General features: G+C 40.2%; 1 long non-coding RNA gene across 5 annotated transcripts in view; it reads right to left on the bottom strand.

Moving 5' to 3' along the window:
* Window positions 1-27,698, bottom strand: part of LOC112648265 (uncharacterized) — a 170,596-nt gene that overhangs the window by 126,009 nt on the left and 16,889 nt on the right. For 2 of the 5 annotated variants that reach the window (XR_004817509.2, XR_004817504.2), the window contains exon 2: window positions 20,900-20,974. The exons of the other annotated variants lie outside the window; for them this stretch is intronic. This is a non-coding gene — a long non-coding RNA (uncharacterized LOC112648265). The remainder of the gene's footprint in view (window positions 1-20,899; window positions 20,975-27,698) is intronic. 5 annotated transcript variants of the gene reach the window in all.

Raw genomic sequence — 27,698 nt, 5'->3', positions numbered from 1 at the left:
AGAGGAATTCTTAGCAGACAGAAACTTGGAAATGCTCAACCGTAAATACATACATACATACGTATATATATATATACACACACACACACACATATACACATACACATATATTTAAATTTATATTTATGTGTGTATATATATATATATATATATATATATTTGCCTGAAAGTAAATTTAATGTGTGTGTGTGTGTGTGTGTTTAGGTAGGTATCAACAGATCTTCTATAGAAATCCTTCTTTTAGGGATCCCTGGGTGGCGCAGCGGTTTACCGCCTGCCTTTGGCCTGGGGCACGATCTTGGAGACCCGGGATCGAATCCCATGTCAGGCTCCCGGTGCATGGAGCCTGCTTCTCACTCTGCCTATGTCTCTGCCTCTCTCTCTCTCTCTCTCTCTCTCTCTGTGTGACTATCATAAATAAATAAAAATTTAAAAAAAAAAGAAATCCTTCTTTTAGTTTCTTGAAACAAGGTAAAAATAAACCATCAAACATCACTAATTAGTGATGATGAAAACAATTGGAATTTGTGAAGCATTTGCATTATAAACATTCTTGAAATACAGCTTCATTCCTTTCAAGTACAAACATAAACTAGAGAAAAAAAAATCACCCAGTAGAGATGTTTAGAAAATTAGTTTAATGAGATTTCAAATTGCAATTAGCACATCAATTATCCACATATAAATCGTGTTTTAAGCAGTGCTTAGTGGAATTTTTTTTTAAGTGCTTCAAACCATGTATTCTGTTGAACAACTTAAAAATTTCGTCCTACCCTCAGGTCTTGTTTACATATTTAATGTGTGTTATCTATAAATTGTTCACTGAGCAAAATAAACCTCCGTACTCTGACTCAATCATCACCAGCTGAAAATCACTCAGGTTCCAATTTCATTTGGTCTTCCTCAGGATAGATCATGGTAAAGCAGTGGAATGGGAAGAAAAACAGATTTTAAATTCAGGTCTCAGGGATCCCTGGGTGGCTCAGCAGCTCAGTGATTTAGCACCTGCCTTCGGCCCAGGGCGTGACCCCGGGGTCCTGGGATCGAGTCCCACATCCGGCTCCCTACATGGGACCTGCTTCTCCCTCTGTGTCTCTGCCTCTCTCTCTGTGTCTCTCATGAATAAATAAATAAAATCTTTAAATAAATAAATAAATTCAGGTCTCAGAATTCAGGGGCCGGACTGTTCTTTCTAATTCTACCTATCCCACTAATGCCCTTTACACCATACACCAGGCTTACCCTGGCCCATGTTAATGCATACCTGAAAGACAAAGGCCCTCCTACCTAGAAATTCCTCTGTGAAGTACAACTCATTAACTCTTCTAGGCTTCATCTAAAACCAACTTGATCACGTTACAATTAGATTCTTACCTCTCTCTCATCTCACCATAACCAAAATATTCTACATAATCAGAAGCCAAAGTGCAAACTATCAACATGTTCCAAAGGAAATTATTCTTTGGTTCGAGATCCAAGAGAAACAGTAGATACTGCCTCCCCTTACACACAGCTCTACTAAATTGCAATTACCACCTTCACAGTTACCGCTCAAAATCTCAGCTCTTGGGCAGCCCAGGTGGCCCAGCAGTTTAGTGCCGCCTTCGGCCTGGGGTGTGATCCTGGAGATCCGGGATCGAGTCCCATGTCAGGCTCCCTGCATGGAGCCTGCTTCCCCCTCTGCCTGTGTCTCTGCCTCTCTCTCTCTTTCTGTGTCTGTCATGAATAAATAAATAAAATCTTTAAAAAAAATCTCAGCTCTTCAGGAGGCGGTGCACCACCTAGAGAATCCTTGATTTTGTTGTATACCAGGGAAGAAAGATGAGAGACAGAGAAAATATGCACTAAAGACAACACAGAGAAGTGTGGGAAGGAAAGAGCAGCAAGTGAGTTAGAAGTGACCACCAGGGTTTCTGTCTGTCCTGGAAGAGCGCACAGCGCGGTGCCGGTTGGGCATCCGCAAGGGCCTGCTGCCCTCTGGCAGAAAACGTGAACCATGCCCTCCAGAGCCACATCCTTGGGGGTGGAAGGCATGGAATCCAGAGAGAGGTAGGTGCCCAGGCCCCTCTCAAGCACTCTGACCAGGTGGTAGGTCCAGGAGCCTCCACCCCCATGGAGTAATTCTGATGAATCTGAGAGCTCACGGTTGATCAGCAATAAGGTACTAATAAATACATGAAACGTGCTGGCTGGCCTCACACATAGAAGATGGTAAATAGACGGTGGTGAAGGTTTCAACTGGAAAAGAAGTTGGGAGGGTGGTGGGAAGCTAGAAGAAGCTGAGTCCCTGGATCCATTCCCTCCATACACTATTGAGGCAGGAGACAGATCCTGTGGATCTGCCTGTACATGAATTTTTTTTTTTTAATAGTACACCACTGTCAGTATATTTCCTCTTCCTTATAATTTTATTTTTTTCTGGCACTTTTTTTTTTTTTTAAAGATTTTACTTATTTAGGGACCCCTGGGTGGCTCAGTGGTTGAGCATCAAGCCTTTGGCTCAGGGCGTGATCCTGGAGTCCTGGGATCAAGTCTCACATGAGGCTCTTTGCATGGAGCCTAGCCTGCTTCTCCCTCTGCCTGCGTCTCTGCCTCCCCCCCCGTCATGAATAAATAAATAAAATATTTATTTTTAAAAAATTTTTACTTATTTATTTATTCGAGAGAGAGAGAAAGAGCACAAGTGTGATGGGCAGAAGGAGAGGAAAAGAATTTCAAGCAGGCTCCCCACTGAGTGGGGAGCCTGCAGTGACTGGATCTCACCACCCTGAGATCATGACCTTGGTGGAAACCAAGAGTTTGATCTTTAACCAGCTGAGCCATGCAGGCACCTCCCCCTTATAATTTTCTTAATAACATTATTTTCTCTAACTTACTCTGTTGTAAGATTAAAGCATACAATACATATAAAATATGTGTTAATTGACTGCTTATGTTATCAACAAGGCTTCGAGTCAACAGTAGGCTATTAGGAGTTAAGTTTTGGGGGAGTCAAAATTTATACCCAGATTTTTTTTTTAAGATTTTATTTATTTATTCATGAGACACACACACACACACACAGAGAGAGAGAGGCAGAGGGAGAAGCAGGCTCCATGCAGGGAGCCCGACATGGGACTCAATCCCAGGTCTCCAGGATCATGCCCTGGGCTGAAGGCAGGCTAAACTGCTGAGCCACCCTGGCTGCCCTATACCCAGATTTCTAATCTGAGGGAGGAGTGCCCCGAAATGCCCCCCATACACACACACACCTTATTGAAGGGCCAGCTGTAATACAGTTTGACAAAAAATAACCGTGGTGATATTTACAGGGGAAAAAACGCCTGAGCAACTCACAATTCAATTACTTTAAGTTTCTCCTCTCTCACCATCCCTAGCCTCTCTTCCCTTTTATTTTTGCTGAAGGTTCATGAGCACTCAATAGCACTTTCTATTTGGACCTACCATTTTTTTTACATTATTATGTACTTATTTATTGCTAACATGAACTCAAAGCAAGCAAGCGGTTTCTTTGATCCCAGAGCAAATCAGGAAATCATGACACAACTGCTATCAGCAAATGTTAATCTTTAGAGAATAACATCTCCACCAGATTGGCCGGAAGACACTCAGATTTGACCAGTTTTGAGGCGATCCATATTTAAGTAGGGAAGGCACTGTGGTTACTTTCAAGGTTTTTCTGAAGTCATTATTTGGATCTTTTCCAATCAGGTTTTTCATCAGTAGATGAACACACATCCTTCACTAATACTTCAGCCCCTCTCCCACGACTGGTTCAGCCTGCATGCGGTCGGGTGCTAGCTCTTCCCTCCAGAGTCCTTAGAGCCAGTAAAGTAGGTGAAAATGGTCTTACCATTCATTGTGCTGCTCTCTGGTCAGCTGCAAGGTCCCTTGGGGTGGCACCATGGGGGGGGGGGGAGGGCATAAGTCTCTTCCCTTTTAGATAATATTTTTAGCTAATATTATGTACCAGGCATTTATGAAAGTACCAAATATTTTACATACCTCATCTCATTTACTCCTCTCAATAACCCTAGAGGTAGGTGGCATTATTATTTAATGCCTCCATTTTTCAAATGGAGAAAGAGTGTTTTTCACCACAATTAAAAATAAAAATTAATAAGTTAATTTCTTTAATGAGGGAACTAAGGCCCAGAATGGATAAACTGCTTGCCAAAGTTTATACAGCAAATAAATAGTCAAGGCTATGGTTCTGATTCTGTACATGCTCTTTACCACTGTGCTATACTGTACAGGATCATCAGATTCATTTTCTCAAAATATTGGGTCACCCTCTTTCCCAAAACACATTCCCCACAGATCAAATCCTTAGCAATCTTCAAGGCCTTCAAAATCTAACCACAGCCTCCCTTACCAACTTTAGTATTTCCAGCACAAACTCGCTCCTCTTCAGAATGAACTCTACATCACTCATACTCATACAGCTCATTCTAATTCATTCCACTCTCCAAACCTGATCTGGCATCCGCCTCTCCAACCATTTAAATCCTGCCTCTGCTTCAAGACCTAGTTTAAGTCATACCTCTTCCATAAAAATGTTCTCAACCAGTAGAAGCCCACCCTCAAGGCCCTCTTCTCCGAAATCTCAAACTTTATTATCTGTGAATCAAGGATCCTCATTGCAGCATATCTTAATATCCCCTACCTCTGCCTTTACAAACAAGGCATTTAACAAATGAATGAATACTAAGATATCAATAAACGACTCGTAACTCAGCTAATATTTTGGGGGGGGGATATAGGAATTGGAAATATAAAGATTAGTGCTTATTGACAAGACAAAATGCATATCAGCAAGAAAAATGTAACAAATATGGCACGTAAGCACATATGCTAACTTTTAATTAATTTTTCTGGTAGACACAAGTGTATTTTTTTTAAGTAAGTGTATTTTTAAGTAGATTAGTATAACCTCACTGATGTAAAAACAACAAAAAAATCCAGCCTAAAAAAAAAAAAAATCCAGCCTAAAATAGTATTTAGCCACCGAGTTCTACATTTTAATAATATTAAAAGGGAATTAACCCAACTCAGATTTCTTGTCAGAATTTAGACATCAGAAGAAAAGGAAAACTGAGGAATCACTGGCAAGAGACACTTCTAATTCTTATCCCGTGGAAAACATAAGAAAAGAGAGAGATGGGGCAGTCCGGGTGGCTCAGAGGTTTAGTGCCACCTTCAGCGCAGGGCCTGATCCTGGAGACCTGGGATGGAGTCCCACGTCGGGTTCCCTGCATAGAGCCTGCTTCTCCCTCTGCCTGTGTCTCTGCCTCTCTTTATCTCTGTGTCTCTCATGAATAAATAAATATAATCTTGAAAAAAAGAAAGAAAGAAGAAGAAAGGAAGAAAGGAAGAAAGGAAGGAAAGAGAAGAGAAGAGAAGAAGAAAAGAGAGAGACGAAAGTGAGGTAGTAGGAAGAACTCCCCTACCCAACCCCTATGCAACAATATGATTCTGAGAAAAGTTATAGAACCATTTGCTTTGGAAGTCTCTAAAAACATGAAAATAGGAATAACCTTTGCAAACATCCAGAACATTGCTTAATCCATTTCCCAAGTCCAATCTCAAATCTCAAATTGATTTCTCCTTCCAAAGTATTATTCTTCCTAAGCATAAAACAGCAGAGTTAAAGACTTTTAAGGTAATGGCTAATACCATAACCACTGGACCTCTCTCTCCTGCTGGTGGCTCTCCTTCCAAATCATTGGGAGAACTTGATATTCCTTTTTTTTTTTAAGATTTTATTTATTCATAGAGACACACACAGAGAGAGAGAGACAGGCAGAGACACAGGCAGAGGGAGAAGCGGGCTCCATACAGGGAGCCCAACGCGGGACTCATCCCGGGTCTCTAGGATCACACCCTGGGCTGCAGGCGGCACTAAACCACTGCACCACTAGGGCTGCCCACAACTTGATATTCCTAATGCTTCACCCAACATCCATTACTCCCCCAAAAATAGTATCAGCTGAGTTATGGACCTCTTAAAATTTGCTGCAGTGTAATGGCAAAATTCTGGTGCTGATATCAAGTATTTGGCAATACACTCTACAGAGTGACATGTGTTTAAGCTTTAGTAAGAACAATGAAATTTATGACATGCAAATACAGCCTACTTCTTGTGTAATGTCAGTGTATTCTATTAACACTGATAATACTTTATTTAACCTGTACAATATATCGCTATTTAGTCTCTCTTGAAAAAAGTTTGCTTTCTAATTCATTAAATGGTTAAGGATTGCTCTTTCATGACAAGAAGGATTTAATTATTCTCTGACCATTCCAAGGAACAAAAAAGGCAATGATAGTAGTGCTTACCCAATTAAAAACCCCAGTCAGATCACCCTAGAACAAAGTGCACAGGTAACAAGAATCAGCAATGCACATACAGCTTCCAGTCAGTGCTTTTGTACCTCATTCTTTAATATGAAGAGCAGCCAAAAATCACTAGACAACCAAGGAGAAATTGTCCAACTTGAGAAGAGAGAGCATTCATGTGCACAAGAAATAAAAAATAAAAGCAACTTAAACAGACTGTGCCAAAATAAAAATTTCAAAGAAATTATTAAAATTTCTTCAGAGACATAAGAGAGTATATTGCTAGAAGAAATAAGAAATTATTACTGAACAGTATTAGTCAAAGATAAAGAACTCTTGATAATTAAAAAAAAAAGTGTGGGTGCAAAACTAAACAACACAACAGAAGAACTGAAAAATATAATTAAGGAAATATTGCTGTAGGTAGAGCAGAACAAAAAAAAAAAGTGGAAAATGTAAAGAAAAGCTAAGGAAACTAAAAGAAAGTTTATCCAAAATATTGAGTGTCTGATTAACAAGAATTATAGAAATGGAGAAAAACAAAATGGAGGTAAAGAAATCATCGTGGATATAGTACAAGAAAATTCTTCAAAACTGAAGGATTTGGGTATCTAGACTGAAAGAAGCCATCAACTCACAAAAATAGACACATATATCAGTGTGACAGAATAGAAAGCCCAGAAATAAACCCATTATTATATGGTCAACTGATCTTCAACAGGTGCCTAGGTTGGCGCCACAGTCGTTTTTGGCTCAGGTCATGATCTCAGGGTTGTGAGATCAAGCACCATATCAGGCTCCATGCTGGGCATGGAATCTGCTTGGGATTCTCTCTCTCTCACCTTCCCTCTGTGTCTCCCACTGCCCTCTCTCTCCCTCTCTCCCTCTCTCTCTGTCTCTAAAATAAATAAATAAATCTTTTAAAAAATCTTCAACAAATCAGGTGAGAATATCTAATGGGAAAAAGACAGTCTCTTCAACAAATTGTGTTGGGAAAACTGGACAGCAACATGCAAAAGAATGAAACTGGACCACTTTCTTACACTATACATTAAAATTAATTCAAAATGGATTAAAGACCTAAATGTGAGATAGAAAACCATAAAAATCCTAGAAGACGGGTGCCTGGGTGGCTCATTTAAGCGTCCAACTCTTGATTTCAGCTCAGGTTATGATCTCAGGGTCCTGAGATCGAGCCCTGCATCTAGCTGTATGCTCAGCAAGGAGTCTGCTTAAGATTCTCTCTCTCCTTCTCCCTCTGCCCCTCTGCCCAAGCACATGAGCATGTTCTCTCTCTCTCTCTCTCTAATAAATATGTAAAATTAAAAAAAAAAAAAAAGTCCTAGAAGTGCGATGCCTGGGTGGCTAACTGGTTAAGCATCTGCCTTCAACTCAGGGCATGATCCTAGAGTCCCAGGATCGAGTCCTACATCAAGCTCCCCACAGGGAGTCTGCTTCTCCCTCTGTCTGCGTCTCTGCCTCTCTCTCTCTGTGTCTCTTGAGAATAAATAAAATCATAAATAAATAAATAACAAAAAGTACTAGAAGAGAACACAGGCAGTAACTTCTCTGACATCAGCCATAGCAACTTCTTTCTAAACACATCTCCTGAGGCAAGGAAAACAAAAGCAGAAATAAGTTATTGGGACTTCATCAAAATAAAAAGCTTCTGTACAATGAAGGAAACAATCAACAAAACTAAAGGCAGCCTACAGAATGGGAGATTTTTGCAAATGACATATCCAATAAAGGGTTAGTATCCAAAATCTATAAAGAATTTATCAGGGATCCCTGGGTGGCGCAGAGGTTTGGCGCCTGCCTTTGGCCCAGGGCGCGATCCTGGAGTCCCGGGATCGAATCCCACGTTGGGCTCCCGGTGCATGGAGCCTGCTTCTCCCTCTGCCTGTGTCTCTGCCTCTCTCTCTCTATCATGAATAAATAAATAAAATCTTAAAAAAATAAATAAATAAACTTTAAAAAAAAAAAGAACTTATCAAACTCAACACCCAAAAAACAATCCAATTTTAAAAATGGGCAGAAAACATGAACAGACATTTCTCCAAAAAAGACATCCAGATGGCCAACAGACACAGGGAAAAATGCTCATCATCACTCATTATCAGAGAAATGCAAGTCAAAACTACAATGAGATATCATATCATACCTGTCTGAATGACTAAAATGAACAATGCTAAAACCAACAGGTGTTGGTAAGAATGTGGAAAAGGAGCCTTATGCACTGTTGGTGGGAATGCAAACTTGCAGCCACTGTGAAAAGCAGTACGGAGGATCCTCAAAAACTTAAAAATAAAGGGGTGACTCAGTCTGTCAGTCAGTCATCCAAGTCTTGATTTTGGCTCAAGTCATGATCTCAGGGTTGTAGGATCAGGCCCCAAGATGGGCTCCACAACTACTTTATGATCCAGCAAGTGCACTACTGGGTATTCACAAATACAAGAACATTGATTCAAAGGGATACATGCACCTCTGTGTTTACTGCACCATTATTTATAATAGCCAAACTATGGAAGCAGCCCAAGCATCCAATGACTAATAATAAATGGATAAAGCATTCATACACACACATGCACACAATGTAGTATTATTCAGCCATAAAAAAGAATGAAATCTTAGGGACACATGGGTGGCTCAGCAGTTGAGCATCTGCCTTCAGCTCAGGGCATGATCCCGGGTCTAGGGATCAAGTTCCGTATCGGGCTCCCCACAGGGAGCCTGCTTCTCCCTCTGCCTGTGTCTCTGCCTCTCTCTCTCTCTCTCTCTCTAAATCTCTCTCTCTCTCTCTCTGTATCTCTCATGAATAAATAAATAACATATTTTTTTTAAAAATAATGAAATCTTACCATTTGCAATGACATGGATGGAGCTAGAGAGTTACAATGCTAAGCAAAATGTCAGTCAGAAAAAGACAGATACCATGTGAAATCACATGGTATCTTAAATTCCTAAATAGAATTTAAGAACAAATGAACAAAGAGGGAAAAAATAAGAGGGAGACAAAGCAAGAAACAGACTCTTAACTCTAAAGAGCTAACTGATGGTTACCAGAGGGGAGGTAGGTGAGAGGATGGGCTAAATAGGTGATGGGGATTAAGGAGGTCACTTGTCAAGATGAGCACTGGATATTGTATGGAAGTGTTTAATCACCTGAAACTAATATTACACTGTATGTTAACTAATTGGAGTTAAAATAAAAACTTAAAAAAAAAAAAAAAAAGAAAGAAAGGAGCCATCATCTGTCCAGGACAATGGATGCAAACAGGCCATAATGTGGTATATGTGTGTGCAACTTCAGAACTCTGAGGACAATTAAAAGATTTGCAAGGGTGGAACTTAGGTGGTTCAGTTGGTTAAGTGTCTACCTCCTGATCTCAGTTTAGATCTCCACCTCAGAGTAGTTAAGTTCTAACCCCACGCTGGAGAGGGGCTCCCCACATGGAGCCTACTTAAAAAAAAAAAAAAAAAAAAAAGACTTGCAAGAAAGAAAAGAAAGAAAAAGAGAGAACCCACATGAATTATTTTGAACTTCGCAACAATACTGGAAGCTAGATGACAATGGTGTTATATATTCAGATGTTCTATCAAGTGCCATTTTTAAACATATCCAAATTTATTAGATAGAGGTAAAGCAGTGCTTAGAGGGAAATTTTTAGCTATAACACCAAAATTAGAAGAGAAAAAAATACCTCAAATCAATATCTAAGACTCCACCTTAAGAAAATAGAAATACAGAGCAAACTAAACTCAAGCAAGTAGAAGGAAGGAAATAACAGAGATTAGGGTAGAGATAAATGAAATTGGAAACAGAAAAACAATAGAGAAGAGGCAATGAAAACAAAATTGGTTCTTTGAAAGTATCAATAAAATTGACAAACTTTTAGCTAGGCTAACCAAAACTCATTTAAGTTCCTACTCTAAAACTGACATACAAGCTCTCCCTGAGAGTTTTATATTCTAAGTGACAAGAAAATCACTTATAGAGAAGTCAAGAACAAAGCAGATACCCTAAAGTTCAAGATTGATGATGGCCCTTGACAATGGAATTGATATTGCCCCAAAGTTTTTAGGCCTATGAGTGGAATAAAGTCACTTCCAAACACGTAATATTCGTTTTATGACCCCATGTTTAACTTCTAGTCTCTCATGTCTGTGTTCACCTTTTATACTAGGGAAGGGATTAGACTCTATTAAAAAGATGGCATGCAACAGAGGATTATGTATCTATTTATTATATAAAATATATCATGTATATTTGAATGTCTCTGGGTAATTTTTCTTTCATTATCTTACCTCTGTATTTCTCAGTCCACAAAATACTGTGCTGTGCTTAGGAGACTGATTTGATATTTCTTTCCCTACTTATGTCAGTAGCCGTAGCCACAACTGATCCTACAGCATTTTATGAATATTAGTGACTGTTGTCTTCAACTTTCATGACTTCAGGCAGTCTTGCTCGTTTCTCCTTTTAGCTTGAATTCTGTGTTAATGGAGTCATCATCTACCATCTGGTCTTCTGCATCTACCTTATATTTCCACATTTTACATGAGATGGCATTCTGTTGTGGATGAGAAAGGAGTGGGAGCCAACACTGAAAAGATGAGAGGTAAGGAGTTGAAAATAGTGATACACACAGAGACATATGTACACACACACACATGCACATCCACACACACAGAGTACCAAAAAACAGAAATCACAAGAATGATTACAAGAAGAAAAAGTCTGATTTGAGGCAGCTGGGTGGCTCCAGTCAGTTAAGTGTCCAACTCTTGATTTCATCTCAGGTCATGATCTCAGGATTGTGAAATAGAGCCCCAAGTGGGCTCCCCACTCAACAGGGAGTCTGCTTGAGATTCCTCCCTCTGCCCCTCCCTCTGCTTGCTCAAGCTGTCTCTCTTTCTCTGTCTCTCTCTCTGTCTCTCAAATATTTTTTTTTAAGTATGTGATTAAAGTAGGTCACAGTGGGGGACTTCTGTAGTGCAGTGGATGACCAGTTTCTTAATAGAAGTAACTACGGTTTGTTTTATTATTTGTTATATTATCTAAAAGAGATCTGTTTTAGACATCCTTCTACATGTGTGACACAGCTCACAACTAAAACATAAAGACTATAAAGATAAAAATGTATGCCAAACTGCAGAAAAATAAAAATTTAAAGTACTTTTTAATTTAAAAATAATAAAACAAAATTTAAAATAAGTGATAAAGGTATTAGCTCTTCATCTAACAAAGAGCTTTTGCAAATCATTCAACAAAATATAAATATCCAGGAAGGAAAATGGACAAAGGCCACACATAGGCAAATCTCAAAAAAAAAAGGGGGGGGGGGGGAGTAAACAGCCAATGTGTTAACCAAGATTCTCTAGAAAACAGAGCCTGCAACGTGACTTAAGCATGAATTCATTACGCGGGGAGACACAATCCTAGGGCAGGTAAAGTGAGGGAAAAGGGAAATGAGGAGCGAAGTTAGAAATAAATTAAGATGGGGGCACCTGGATGGCTCAGTGGTTGAGCATCTGCCTTTGGCTAAGGGCGTGATCCTGGGGTCTTGGGATCAAGTCCAGCATCGGGCTCCCTGCATGGACCTGCTTCTCCCTCTGCCTGTGTCTCTGCCTCTCTTTCTGTGTCTTTCTCAGGAATAAATAAATAAAATCTGAAAAAAAAAATTAAACAAAGGCCCATTGAATTGTTTGCCAGAGACAGTCAATGATTTTTCAGACATAAAAAAAAGGGGGGGGGGGATTTTTGAAATTTGACCAGGGTATGAATTCTAAAACTTATGTTACTGAAAAATATTTTCCTGAATTATATTCTACTTGGTACAAATGGTTAATGATACTCTTAAACATCTTCCACGTTTTAAATTAGACATACAAATTTTAGAAATAGCCAGGATGGGATGCCCGGGTGGCTCAGCAGTTGAGGGCCTGCCTTCGGCCCAGGGCGTGACCCCGGAGTCCAGGGATTGAGTCCCATGTCGGGCTCCCTGCATGGAGCCTGCTTCTCCCTCTGCCTGTGTCTCTGCCCCTCTCTCTCTCTCTCTCTCTCTCTCTGTCTCTCATGAGTAAATAAATAAAATCTTTAACAAAAAATAAATAAATAAATAAATAAATAAATAAATAAACAAACAGCCAGGAGTATTCTGTATACATGTCTGCACCATATATTAATGGTAAATTACATGGGTTCAGTTTTACTCTCGTCAAGTAATTTCTCTATCTTGAACACCAACCGTTCAGGTCAGTGTTACTAAAGGAATCTCTATAGAATGGCAAATCATGCTGTTGTCACTGACAATACAACAGGCAAACCTCTGAGTGGTTTAGGAACCCAGCCAGTCACATGTTCTGTTCACATCCTTCAGTTGTGTGTGCTCAGGAAGTCATTCTAGTAGAGTGTAACAACAAAAACACTGCCTATCGGCAGCAAGACTGTAACCACATCCAAAATTCTTCTGTAGCCACAGACAACAATATGGCATATAAAAAATTTGAGAACTGCCTAATCATGTACTCATATAACATGATCAAACAATGAGAGTTAATAGCTACTCAATGTCTTCAAAAAAAACAAAGCATTTAAACTGCTTTCCAAAAAAAATAAAAATAAAAAAAAAATAAACTGCTTTCCAAAAGAAAGGGTTAACATTGTACTTTATAGAGATGAACGTATGCAGATATACAGGATGCACTAGCAACAACTAGTAGTTCCTTGCAGGGAAAAGTGGTTTTTCAGGCGAAGCTTGCCATGGAAGGATAGGTATTACGTGATGATACCTGCTGTGAAGAGCTTCAGGTCATGCTGTTCCACTAAAGATGCAGTGAAAGCTGAGATGCAGATGGAAAGTCAAAGAAAATTTTGCTAAACTGAAAGCCAATGACATTGCTTCACTGCCACATTTCTAGATCTAAGACTTAAGAAAGTTGCACAAGTGATTATATAAAATATCATGTGTAGGGGCACCTGGGTGTGTTGATTGGGTGGGCGTCCAACTCTTGATTTCGGCTCAGGTCATAGTCTCATGGGTACTGAGATCAAGCCCCATATCAGCGCCTAGCAGGGAGTCTCCTAGAAGATTCTTTCCCTCCACCACTCACCCACTTCATGCTCTCTCTCTCTCTCTCAAATAAATAAATAAATAAATAAATCTTTTAAAAAAATATTGTGTATACAAAAAGATTTTAATTAAAAGCGTACTTTACTCATTATTTTTTCTCCAATTGAGCAAAGCACTTAAATTTGTGAAATTGCTTCAATAAAATTGCATAATTAGCAATGATCGAATCTTCAAAGGCAGAATATGAACAGTAGATAAATTTTTACCTTAGTTGGTTACAATTCCAAAGAAGCAAACATTCAATCCCTTAGTGGCAGCATGGCCATTAGGAACAAACATCATGTCCCCCACAGAACTGAGCTGAAAATGAGCATCTCTTTAGAAGCCAAAAGAGGAGTCTGAGGCCGGTGAGCAGGCCAGCAACTAAGATGTCTAGGTAGACGGTAACGCTTCTGCACCAAAATGTCAAACTGCCAAAATTATATTATGAAGATTTGAATATGGAACTGTAGTAATAGTTAAGTTTATTGACCTCATCTTGAATCTACCTCAGTAAATTCATTTTTGATGGTTATATTCGCCTTTGGTCTCAGTTCCGCTGAATATTGATCTTAATAGTCAATCTCTCAGCATTTGGCCAAAATGAATTTGGTGTTCCCTCGCTCTCTATATAAAGAAACATGAGTGGATTATATAGGAATGAGGAACATGAGGAAAAAAACAGGCCAACACATTAAGCATGACTTTCTCTAGGTGCCAGTGAATCATTTTCTTCTCTGTACATGTCTTGTGTTTCCCAATTTCTTAAAAAATAAATATTGGTACTTAGGAAAAAAAGAAACACATGCTCTTTTTGCAAAAAGTAGCAGTATACACAAGTATCACTAAAATGCAGGCTTTGGGGGCTCCTGGGTGGTCCAGAGGTTAAGCGTCTGCCTTCAGCTCAAGTCATATCCCGGGGTCCTAGGATCCAGCCCCACATCAGTCTCCCTGCTCCCTGCTGCTTCTCCCTGTCTCTGCCTGCTGCTCTGCCTACTTGTGTTCTCACTCTTTCTCTGTCAAATAAATAAATAAAATATTTTTTAAAATAAAATGCAGACTCTGATAATTCTGTTTTTATATTTTATTACAAACATATCATTGAAAATATGTCTAACCTGATGACAGAGCTGCACAAATTCTACCTGTTGGTGTTCACTTTGGGATTCTACATATATTTTAAAGAGACCTAACTTTGTTTGTACACCTTCATGTTTGCAGTGAGGATCTGTGAACAGAGATTGAGTATTTGGATAATTAACAACTTAACAATTGCAAACAGAGGAGCTGGATTTATATCCAAATTTATATCCATCTTATTCTAAAGACAGGCTTAGGACAATTGGCAATTATAGCCTGAGACAAAAGAATCTGAACTGAAATGTTGAGTGTGAAATTGAGGTCAATTAGAACATCCCTCAACCTAAATTTTTCCCAATGGAACCAATTCAACCAGAAAATTTTTCTGTGGGGAAAAAAAAAAAAAAAAACAGTTTTCTTTTAAAAATACACAATTCTAAAATACATGGAAAATAGCAATGCTGCCTATATCACAGAACATGTAAAAAATAAAATCCAAATGCATTAAACATTTAAAGCCATAAAAGAAAGTAAAAAAGAAATACATTTTTGGTTTTGAAATAGAAAAAACATTTTAAGCAGGGAAGAAAACACCAAATTTATAAAGGAAATAGAAAAATTAAAATTTTTGTCCACAATGTACAAGGATAGCTATTGCAGAAACATCCATAATAAAAAAATAGCATACAAACTAAATGTCCATCAACCAGACAACTTATGATAGTCATAAAATAAAATAGAGTGCTATGTATCCATTAAAATGAATTAGGTATATCTGAATCTAAACATGGAAAATATTCCAAAATATATTATTAGATTAAAAGAGAAGTTTCAGGGGTGCCTGGCTGGCACGGTTGGAACAGCATGGTACTCTTGATCTCAGGGTCATGAGTTCAAGCCCCATGTTGGATGTAGAAACTGTTTAAATAAATAAGACCTAAAAATAAAATAAAATTTCAGAAAAATATGTACAGTATAATTTTGTTTTAATAATGTATGTATAAATGAGTATTTGCATAAGAATATTATTCTGAAAATAGTAAATGTAGTCTTTATTAGCTCTGTAAATTATATTCCCCCATAGTCCTATCAACCTATGGCCCCAAGGAAAGGATGTCAAATGCTGCCTCCATATGGAGAAAATATAACCTGCTCAAAAAGAGGCTAAAAAAAGAAAGTCCTTCACTTTCCAGAGGTAGAACAGAGAGCTCAGAACTCGGGACGCCTGAGTGGCTCAGAGGTTGAGCGTCTGCCTTCCACTCAGGGCAAGATCCTGGGGTCCGGGGATCGAGTCCCGCATCGGGATCCCAGCATGGAGCCTGCTTCTCCCTCTGCCTGTGTCTCTGCCTCTCTCTCTCTGTATGTCTCTCACGAATAAGTAAAAAAAAATCTTTAAAAAAAAAAAAAAAAGAGAGAGAGCTCAGAACTCAAAGGGATGCATACAAAATTCAGATAAATGTGACTAGATCGGAGAGCACTATAGTTCATGGTAGAGATAAAGAAATGGCATTGGCAGAAAGAGGTGATCAGAAAGATACATTTAGTCAACATAGAGCTTAGTACACAAAAGATCCAGAAGTTTCCACCAGCTATGGAGGCAAAGGCATGCTGAGAGGACCCCTAAAATGGCACGGACCTGGAGTCAAAATGCAGAAGCCACAAAGAGCAGGTACTTCAGGACTGAGGATAATGGCGGGGCCTATGGTTGGCCACAGTGGATGTTAACACCATCAAAAACCAGCTAAGACTTGTTAGCCACTGGTTCAGTAAAGACAGAGGTTAATACCCAGGGAGAGGCAGAAGGACATCTCAACTGGAGACCTGCAAGGAATCAAATAATGGGGACGCCTGGGTAGCTCAGTGGTTGAATATCTGCCTTTGGCTCAGGATCAGGGGTCCTGGGATCGAGTCCCACATCGGGCTCCCTGCAGGTAGCCTGCTCTTCCCTCTGCCTGTGTCTCTGCCGGTGTGTATCTCTCATGAATAAATAAATAAAATCTTAAAAAACAAAAAAAAAGAAATCAAATTATGGCATGTGGATCTCATCTCCTACACACACATACCCCACTGCCCCAAACAAGTGCACGTGCGCACACACACATATACATACGTCTCACATTGTGTGAGGTAAGTCAGCTTTCCTCCATCCAGATGCTCTCTGAGAAGAAATCAATGGAGGAAAGAACTCTTAAAAAGCTAAGTTAACCTAATACAGAACCTGGATGAAACTGAGCCAATATATATTGTCAAATAGATATTCCAAAACCACCACCCATTGCTACCAAGTATAAATATGAATTGTAGAATGCTACATTCTCACTGAACTACAAAAGAAAATGGAATATTATCTTGAAAAGTAAATGAATAGGACTTAGTGACAGGTCAGATATTAAGGTGTGAAGGATAGGGAGAAATCAAATATGACTGCCAGGTATCTGCCTTGGTTGATCAATGGCATATAATACCATTAACTAATATTTAAATAGAACAACATCTAAAATGGGCTTTTAGGAAAAAAAAACTAATTTGATTTTGAATCTGTCAAATAGGGTTGAGCGTCTGCCTTTGGCTCTGGTGTAATCCAGGGTCCAAGGATAGAGTCCCACATCAGGCTCCCTGTGAGGAGCCTGCTTCTCTCTCTGCCTGTGTCTCTGCCTCTCTCTCTCTCATGAATAAATAAATAAATCTTGAAAGAAGAAAAAAGAAAGAAGAAAGAAAGAAAGAAAGAAAGAAAGAAAGAAAGAAAGAAAGAAAGAAAGAAAGAAAAAGAGAGAGAGAGAGAAAGAAAGGAAGGAAGGAAGGAAGGAAGGAAGGAAGGAAGGAAAAAGAAAAAGAAGAAAGAAAGAAAGAAAGAAAGAAAGAAAGAAAGAAAGAAAGAAAGAAGAAAGAAAGAAAGAAAGAAAGAAAGAAAGAAAGAAAGAAAGAAAGAAAGAAAGAAAGAAAGAGAGAGAGAGAGAGAGAGAAGAAAGAAAGAAAGAAAGAAAGAAGTGAGTTAGTTCTGGGAGTTTTCGGAGTTCATCACAAATTTGAGCTAATGCTAATGGGAATGGATGAGATTATTCGGGAAAACAAGAATTCTAAGACTTAGAGCCAACTCTATGTAATTAAGCTCCATACTGTCACCTTGACTGTGAAGGTGAGTTTTATAGATATCTGTGACATTGTGATTCACAATAAGAAATATATAATTGGTCTTTGTCCTGGTTTCTGGCATAGAGCTTCTAAAACACTTAGATTTCCCGAAGTGATAAGAGCGCAAAGGTCTTTTATTATGTTAATGAGGTAACTTTTGGAAAATCCCTAGATAAACTAAGGATGGAGGCTGGTAGCTCTAGGAGCCAATCATGTGATTGGACCTCCAGGGAAGGCAGATGAGCTGGAGATTGAGTTCAATCACCAACGGCCAATGATTCGATCAATCATGCCTATGTAATAAAACCTGGATTCAGAGAGCTTCCAGGTTGGTGAACATATGGAGGTGGCAGGAGAAAGCATGAAAAATCTGCCTTCTTTCCTCATGCCTTTCCCTATGCATCTCTTCCATTTGGCTGTTCCTGAATTATATCCTTTTATCACAACCTGCTAAGTAGAGTAAATAAAAACTTGTGAGTAATTTAAATGTTTCTGAGTTCTGTTAGCCACCCTACCAAATTAATCAAACCCAAGGAAGGGGTCCTTGAAACCTCCAAGCTATAGCTGGTAGGTCAGAAGCCCAGGTGGTGTCTGGAGTATGGGATGAGGAAGGGATGCAGTTCATAGAAATGAACCTTTAATCTATGGAATCTGACACTATCTTCAGGTGGTGAAAATTGAGTTGAATTGTAGGACACCTTGCTGGTATTGGAGAATTGCTTGGTGTGCAGGGAAAAAAACCCACTCATTAGAAGTGGATGCAGAACATGTAATCTCTAATTCCCCTTAGGTTGTGCTAAGTATAGCATGAGGCTCAGTAGATACCCAAGACTGAGCTATGAAGTATTTCCTTTCTTGGTGGGTGGTACAAGTGGTGACTCTTTTCATATTAAAAAGGGTCTGTTAGGCAGAGATAGTTGCCCTCTTGATGTACTTTCCCTTAAGATGATGATAAACCTGGATACTATGGAAAACAGTGTCTGGAGATCTTGGATGGTGTGTAGGTATGAACCAAGGCCTTTCCTGGAAGTCAGGGATCCTGAGTAATACTCTAAACCCTCCTGAACAAATCTTTCACTGTTGTCTATGCTTTAGTTCCCTCCCCACGTCCACCACAAGTAAATAGATACAGAATGCTTCTAGTTTGTCTTAGTCAATATACTGTGAGTGCTTTAAAGGTATCATCTATAAATATCCTAGAGATTTATCTTAACCCACTCTGTAAGAGTATGGAAAGCTACTAGGTGCAGAGCCTGTCTTGGATCAGCATTTATTTAACTCTTCAGAAAGCAGTAGATGGAAAGAGATACCACAGTGAGGTATTTCTGAGATACCTCAGAAATAAAATGTAAGCGGGACTCTAGCCAAAACAGTCACATACTCCTTTTAACTTAGGTGTATGGAACAATTTGCATTTCTCCCAAACCACTTATCCCCAAAGTGCTTTCACACAATTTTCCTTCTGACTGAAAGACCCTTAGACGACTTCTTCCCTTCACAAACTCCAGCTCGTCCTATAAGGCCCACTTCAAAGTTCTCCTTTCTGGGAAGACTTCCTCAAACAGTGTTACATGGTGCTTCAATTACAGGATTTTTTTTTTAAGATTGTATTTATTTATTCATGAGAGACACAGAGAAAGAGAGGCAGAGACACAGGCAGAGGGGGAAGCAGGCTCCATGGGAGGAGCCTGACGCAAAACTCAATCCCGGGACCCTAGGATCACGCCCTGGACCAAAGGCAGGTGCCAAACCACTGAGCCACCCAGAGATCCCAATTACAGGATTTTTTATATTATATCACCACCTATTAATATCCCTCTCTCCCCAACTCCCAATCTAGACTGTGGGACTATAATGCAAATTTTTGGCAGGTCCAAGCCCGATACAAAGATTTCCAGAGAAACATCTCTGATATTCTTTACACAGTATATCTTCTGAGTATTTGAAGATAATAAAAGGATTTTCTGGCTTTATCCCATAAATAAAGTTGTCATAATGCATTCTGACATTTTAAAAATACATTCAAAGCTGATGAAATGAAGATTTTAGATTTTGGCATTGGAAAAAGGCCTTGAACTTCAGCCAGAGGATTCCCAAGAGAAATAAAAGTGATTGATATTGGAAACGAGGTAGCAAAATGTATTGGACATTCAAGTACTATTTCAAGGTCCATAATCATTGACTTCACTGTCAGAGGGTCAAAATTTCTTCACAGTGGCTCTACAGGTTACAGTTCATCACGGGGTTAGGTTAGAGCAACTTTTCTTAGCCATGGTGTCATGACTAGAACCACTTGAGAGGTGGACTAGAAATAACTTATTACAGATAATGAACTAGTAACATTTGTGAATAATATTTTAGATATGGGGGCACCCGGGTGGCTCAGTTGGTTGAGCATCTGCCTTTGGCTCAGGTCATGATCACAGGGTCCTGGGTTGGAGCCCCACATGGGACTCCCTGGTCCGTGGGGAGCCTGCTTCTCTCTCTCTCTGCCCCTCTCCCTACTCGTGCTCCCTTTCTCTCTCTCAAATAAATAAATAAAATCTTCCCAAAAACTCTCAGACATAAAATCACCGTAGGCTTGATATTTCCCTATCAATATATTATCATTATAATTCCCAGGCATCTATTATTTTTTTTCTGAGTTAGAGATGAAAAGTTATAGTTATACAGATAATTCTGTGGGGAATAAACATCAACTGCCATCTACTTTGCCTTGGTGGCCCACTAGTTTTAATAAGTATCACTAGTTTTAACAGCAATTAAACATCTCTTGAAAGGAGTGTCAAAGAATTTTTGAACCTCTTTAATCTCTCCAAGAAGGAATGATTAACAGTAGCATATGCAGCAAAGCGATCACTAAGAGCTGGGAAATGCATATTGCATTTAACAACACGAAGGTCAGTGGGAACCATAATGAGATCAGTTCAGTGCAGCAGTTAAAGCAGAAGACAAATTCAAGTGTTTGAGAAACGCAGTGAAATTTCTTATACTTCAGAGGCATTAATAGAAGAGAAAGGAAAAAATTGAACTGCAGCCAGGGGAAAGACAAGAGAGTTGTTTTAGGAAGAAAAAGCAAAATAAAGACAAAACAAAACACTGCAAGGTTGAAAAGAAGAAATCAGAGAAGGGGGAACCACTCAAAGCTTAAGGTGGAAAAGAAATAAATGAGGCCCTATAAGAAGTGAAGAGGAAAGGGGTAAAGAAGCAAAGATGGGAAGTTTATTCCTGACCTTGAGAGAAGAAATGTTTCGACTTCCTTTTTCTGGTACAGGTGCTGCTGAAGCGAGCACAGCCACGTCCCAATTCTGAGCAAGAAGGAAGGAAGTGAGGGTCAAAGTCAGCACAGTGATTTTGTACCTCAAATGTCAGGGAGTGTACACTCCTGTCTCAAAGCAGAGTCTTTCATCTCCACCTTCTCCTTCCACTCACAGGAGCAGCATCTGTGGACCAACACACCCCAGAAGTCGGTCTGCCTGCACAAATGCCATTTTTCACCACTCGGCAGGTCACGGTTGGGTATTTCCCAGCCCTGACCCCCGATGGCCTTGCGGGAGACAGCTGGGGAAGTCGCTTCCGCAGACCTTTGCTGGAAGTGCAGAATTTCAGGGTCTCCTGGTCAGTCGGGCTCTTCCTAAAGCATCTCAGTCAGGCACATACATGGCACGGGGAATGGGACGCAGAGATGTCCTTTTAAAACATTATCCACACAACGGCTTACGAACCGAGGTGCCAAAACACACTGGTACACAGTGAACGGATCACGGCTGTGCTGAGTGATACAAACCCCCTCGAAACTCAGGGCGACTGGACTGGCTTGTCCCCAGGCCATCCCCTCCATCCGTAGGCAGCCTCCTGCGGGGATCCTCAGAGGCTGACACATCTCAGAAGCGCGTGCAGGGGACAAGCAAAATGACCGTATGTGGCATTTGCTGCTCTATCACTCACTAAGCGTGGTCAAAGGGCGGACTCCTGCCTGGATATTAATTTCTAGGAGCCAGCTATCTAGATTATTTCAAAATAAATATAGCTATTTTGCGGAAGATGTTTGGCTTTTTAAAGCAGTCACTCAGAACACATCAGTACCAATGGATAGATGTGTCCAATGTGCATGGTGACAAAGACGCAAGCTGCTTCCCTCCGTGTGCCTGCTGGAAGCCCTATCCGCCTCGGCACCACCTTCGACCCTAACACCAGGGACAGGAATGCACCTTCAGAACCTTCTACATAAACTCTTCTAAGTAGCTCCACGAGCCCCTTGGTTTCAGGAGGTCGGATGGGGGCTCTTGGAGGACACTGGGTTTATCAGCTTAAATCTCTGTCATTATACAAGTCAGATACTTCTGCCCCTTTGCCACAGCATGCTCTAACAATGCAAGTGCAACCTGCAATATGTAACTTTATTATTATGTCGAAATATCTGATAGGAAAAGTTTTACAAAAACAAAAAAGAAAAAAAGAAAAAAGTTTTACAGAAACGTTATCCTAAGACATCAACATTAATCACATTTGTAAGTAGAAGGAAAACTGTTATTTCAATCATAATTCAAGTGCTATAAATTTTTTATTAGTTTAAATTTTTTATCATATAATTGCAGGAAGAGTCTACTGTCAAACTTGACCATGAATATATTGAAAAAGCTATTATTAAAAAGTCTTAATCAGAAATGGCATTTCAACTGTAACACCTGATGTTAAATTTTTGTGGGCATGAAAGCAAGTTTATCATAAAAATTTGTTTAAGTGAAAAGGGAGGTGGGTGGGGGTTGGGGTGACTGGGTGACGGGCACTGAGGGGGGCACTTGACGGAATGAGCACTGGGTGATATGCTATATGTCGGCGAACTGAACTCCAATAAAAAAAAACAGCAACTAATAAAGAAAGCCATAATTTCCTACTTGGAAAAAATAAATAAAATTTTTTTTAAATTAAAAATAAAAAATTTTAAAAATGTTTTATTTATTTATTCATGAGAGACACAAAGAGGGGCAGAGATACAGGCAGAGGGAGAAGCAGGCTGCTTGCGGGGAGCCCGATGTGGGACTCCAGGATCATGCCCTGAGCCAAAGGCGGCTGCCCATCCACTGAGCCACCTAAGCATTCCTATCGTAAAAATTTTTTTAAATGTTTTATTTATTGGGTTTTTTTTTTAATATTTGATACCTCCACTAATGCTTGGTAAGTTCTTCTCTTCTCATAATCATTAAATACAAGAAATAATGAATTTCCCCCCAGGCTTCATACAGACACCTCAAATCCCCTTCGGCTCATCCCTGTGTGCAGTACAAACATCACTTTGCTCTATGCGAACCACGACAATGGAAAACATTGGGAGGTACTGGTGTACGCTGCTGCCGACGGGATGAAAGCGAGATCAGCGGCAAATGCACAAGACACATGTGATGGAACAGGAGTGTCTTCATCAGAACCTCCCAGGGAAAGACACACCTTTCTCTATTCGGAAATGAAAGAGAAGTCCTGAGATTTCTGGAATGGGTTCTTCCTTCAATTCCTAAACAATGCATCGCCATCTAAGTCATTTCGGTGTCTTAGGTGCAGTCTGCTTATCTAATACGCGGCACCCCATACGCAAGCCGGGAAGAATGAGAAAGAAACTGTACTGCAGACACGTACCCGCTGTGCCAGCCACGAGGGGCCAGGTAGCCCAGAGCCAGTTCCGAGCGGTCCAAGATGGAAAAGGTTCCCAAGGAAGGTCTGGCTGTACTGGAAGCAGCTTTGCACAAAGGAGGCCCCAGAATGAGCAGACCTGCCTCAAGAGAGCAACTTAAAATGCAGCTCACAGCAAATGAAAGCTCCCCACCTAAACTCAGAGCGGGCAAGCCCAGGCCGAAGCCAACAGAGAGGCCTCAGATCTCTGCTTATATAATTTCTTGTGACTCCGAGATCAAGTAAATAAATAATAGGCAATAACTGACTCCGTTTGGAGCCATTTAAAATGATTGCCTCCTTCAGCAGCCCCGTGGAGCGCCCGAAACGCAGATAGGACCTGACAGGAGTGACGGGCAGGCCCAGAGCTGCGCGGTTGGCGGGAAGGCGGCTGGCCCAGAGAAGCACAGGCGAGGGCGCCCAAGCAGCTGCCCGAAACCCCCAAAGCTCCCTCCATTAACGCTGTTTTCAAATGCCGACAGCGTTTCTGTGAACTATTAAGGGTAGACAGCGTTACCTAATGAGGCTGCTAAATGCAGTAGCCGTGGGCTTCTCCGCTGCCACGGTGCAAACCAGGCCTCGGTGAGTCCGTCAGGGCTCCTGCCTGCAAGGGGGTCGCTGGGTCCGGAGCCACAGGGAAAGGCTGAGGGCTCCGCCTTAACCATCTCTTTGAAAATACGAGTGGATTAATTGCCGTCATTTGCATCTGTAGCCATGCAAGCTATGATAATGAGGCGCTCCACTGGAGCCCGTGCCTCGGGCTAGACGCCAGGACCTGAGAGGCTGCAGGATGCCGGTCTTGGCCAGGATCACGGTCCTGAAGAGCCTCAGGACAGCTGGGGAGTGGCTCCTAATTGGGGCGGATTCCTCACCGCAGACCAGCTAGCCTGGGTCCTATTCCTAACTCTCAGAAACTTTTACGTGCCAGAGTTGATTAATCAATGTGTTGCCACACACTGATAACGTTTGGGTGAAACACCATTTGATCGTGATCAGACCTCAACTTATTCATTTATAAGGCTCTACCAAAATATAGGTGTCAAGGGCACCTCGATTCGAGTCCAGTTTTCCCACTATTAGGAAAAAACCTGCTTTGTTCTCTATACAAAAATAATGATATCCCTTAATATTCTTTAAGCAGGATCCTTTTAATTTTCTTACATCTTAGGGTCTGGAGGTATATGTTTATTAATCACTCCACTGGAAAGGAGATTGCCTTGTGCTAATGCCTTCTGTTTTTTCCCGTTTTTTTTTAACTGAAATATAGTCCACATACAATATTATATTGTTCCAGGTGTACAACAAAGGGATTGGTGAGTGTAATTACCATCTGTCGCCATAGGACATTATTACAATGTACAACTGCTTTTTTAAAATATCAATTGTATGTTTCACAAAGCAAGTGGTATAAAAACTAGACCGTATTAGTGTTGGAAGATTAAAAAGTGAAAAAAAAATCTACCAATGATTTGAACAATTGGCCAAAACAATGTTACTTAGCTAGAGATTTCAAAATATTAGTTCTCCTCTTCTCATCTGGAAATGTGGGAGCTGGATAGCCTCCTTTTAATTGTTTTGAATATTTCCATTCATTAGACAAATTTTAATAATTGTTTAACCAGTTGCAACTGTGTTCCATTAATCACAGCAGGACTTGGGGGAAAGAATTTGAAGGTGAAGCAATACCCTGGGATTCTGTTATTGTTGGGAAGTAAGGATGGTTGTTTGCATTTCCTCTTACTTTTTAAGAAATTTTTTAAGACTTCTAAATTTTATCCTTTCTCTTTCCTCCTTCCTGTCCTTCCCCTTCCTTGTTTTTTCATCATTGTTGTTCTCTTACCTCCTTACCAATAATTATTCTTGATAGGATTCAGCTGCTTCCGGCAAAAAGCCATGTATCTAGAGGGCCAACAGAAACAGCTACAACCAGGAGTCCCTGGGTGGCTCAGCGGTTTAGCACCCGGCTTTGGCTCAGGGTGTGATCCTGGGGTCCTAGAACCGAGACCTGCATTGAGCTCCCTGCATGTGGAGTATGCTTCTCCCTCTGCCTGTATCTGTGTCTTTCATGAATAAATAAAGACTTTTTAAGAAGAAGAAGAAGGAGAAGAAGGAAAGAAGAAGGAAAGAAGAAGGAGGAGAAGGAGGAGAAGGAGGAGAAGAAGAAGAAGAAGAAGAAGAGAAGAAGAAGAAGAAGAAGAAGAAGAAGAAGAAGAAGAAGAAAGAAGAAGAAGAAGAAGAAGAAGAAGAAGGAAGAAGAAGAAGAAGAAGGAAGAAGGAAGAAGAAGAAGAAGAAGAAGAAGGAAGAAGAAAGAAGAAGAAGAAGAAGGAAGAAGAAGAAGAAGGAAGAAGAAGAAGAAGAAGAAGGAAGAAGGAAAGAAGAAGAAGGAAGAAGAAGAAGAAGAAGAAAGAAGAAGAAGAAGAAGAAGAAGAAGAAGAAGAAGAAGAAGCAGCAGCAGCAGCAGAAGCAGTAACAACCAGAAGTTAGGTAACATTAGCTTCTGAGTTGTGCCTGTAGAATTTGAACTCAGGTCGCCTTTTTTTGCAGTGCCTTGGCCCTCTCTGCTTCTTCTCTTTTCCTTTTAATTGCTTTCAACTTAGCTCCAATACCACTTACTTCCTGTATTTGTCCCTCTAAGAGAGTTTGTGTCAGAGTCATGGCAGTTTAGGAAGACTGAAATGATACGGAAGAAAAAAAAATCCTCTTACCTTCCTCTCTCCACACAAGCCTTTGTTGTCATGCCCTGTGGATTCTTGAATGATGCTGTTTGTAATGCACATCAACAATACTTCCATACCCATATATTCAATTCACAAAGAACTTTTGTGTGTATTGTCTAACATAAATCACCTTTAATGCAAAAAAGAGAAATGTTGGGGATCCCTAGGTGGCGCAGCGGTTTGGCGCCTGCCTTTGGCCCAGGGCGCGGTCCTGGATATCCGGGATCGAATCCCACGTCAGGCTCCCGGTGCGTGGAGCCTGCTTCTCCCTCTGCCTGTGTCTCTGCCTCTCTCTCCCTCTCTCTGTGACTATCATAAATAAATAAAAATTTAAAAAAAAAAAAAAGAGAAATGTTACCCAAAGAATGGTTGTTTACAAGTTGAAATTTTGTGATGAAACGTTTCATCAATGCTTCAAGGGTTTCTGCTACCCAATTAAGTTTGCCAGACTTAGCAAATGACAAGACACTCACTTAAATTTGAATTTCAGACAAACAAGTAATCCTTTTTTAGTATATGTATATCCATGCAATATTTGGAACATATTATACTAAAAAATTACTTGTTTATCTGAAATTTGAATTTAACTGGGCACTCTGTGTTTTACCTGGTAACCCTATTGGTAAAGAATAACCTAAAAATCCTCTTCTAGGGACCCCTGGGTGGCGCAGCGGTTTGGCGCCTGCCTTTGGCCCAGGGCGCAATCCTGGAGACCCGGGATCGAATCCCACGTCAGGCTCCCGGTGCATGGAGCCTGCTTCTCACTCTGCCCGTGTCTCTGCCTCTCTCTCTCTCTCTCTGTGACTATCATAAATAAATAAAAAAATTTAAAAAAAAATCCTCTTCTAGCCAGGCTGTTTAGCAAGTAATTATTTGAATAGACAACCACTAGTAAGTAGGCCTCTTTTTTAAATGAAGCCACAGTAACTTAGTAAAGCAGAGATCCTCTTTGTAAAACAATTATGCCCTAATTATTGCCCTTTTTGCGCAATACACTTCTGAAAGTACTCTACACATTAAAAAGCATAATTTTAAAACAGAATCATCCCCACGTAAGTCTGTTTCTGGCTCAAACAACACAGAAACACGTTGATTAAAAAAAAAGACATAGGCAGCAAAGAAAGTGATGAATGTCAGTTATCTTAAAAGACAAAGACATTAAAATAAATGATAAAATACTGCCTTTCCCAGACATCATTTTAACCAACCAGAATATAATCGACTCTGTGTATTCTGTTTCTTAAATATGATATATTAAGGTCTTACTCTGTTTTTGGCAGAAGGTATGATATTTATAGGAAATAACCTCAAAGACTGTAGGAGCCAGGTGATTCAGAAATGACAATGCTGTATTTCTGGACATATGACCTGTACGAGGTAGGTCTTAAGAAGAAATCCAGAGCTGCATGGAAATTGAAATTCGCCACGCACAGAGTTAAGGACCACTAACAGAGGCCACTTTACTTACCCTTCATGGTGTCCCTGACCTCTATCTCCATCAATTCGTGCCCCATTGCTATTGTCAGAGAAACAGTTTTCTGTGTGACGTAATGCTGAGTCAGCCCAATGTGAAGCACCCGTGTTTGTCAGGGTCTTATATTCAGATTGGAAAGTTACTTCTGCTGAAATTATTGTTCTAGAATCCTA

Source organism: Canis lupus, chromosome 7 (genome assembly GCF_003254725.2).
Source record: "Canis lupus dingo isolate Sandy chromosome 7, ASM325472v2, whole genome shotgun sequence".
Taxonomy (NCBI): domain Eukaryota; kingdom Metazoa; phylum Chordata; class Mammalia; order Carnivora; family Canidae; genus Canis; species Canis lupus.
The sequence above is the reverse complement of the archived record's forward strand: the minus strand, read 5'-3'. Positions and strand labels throughout refer to the sequence as shown.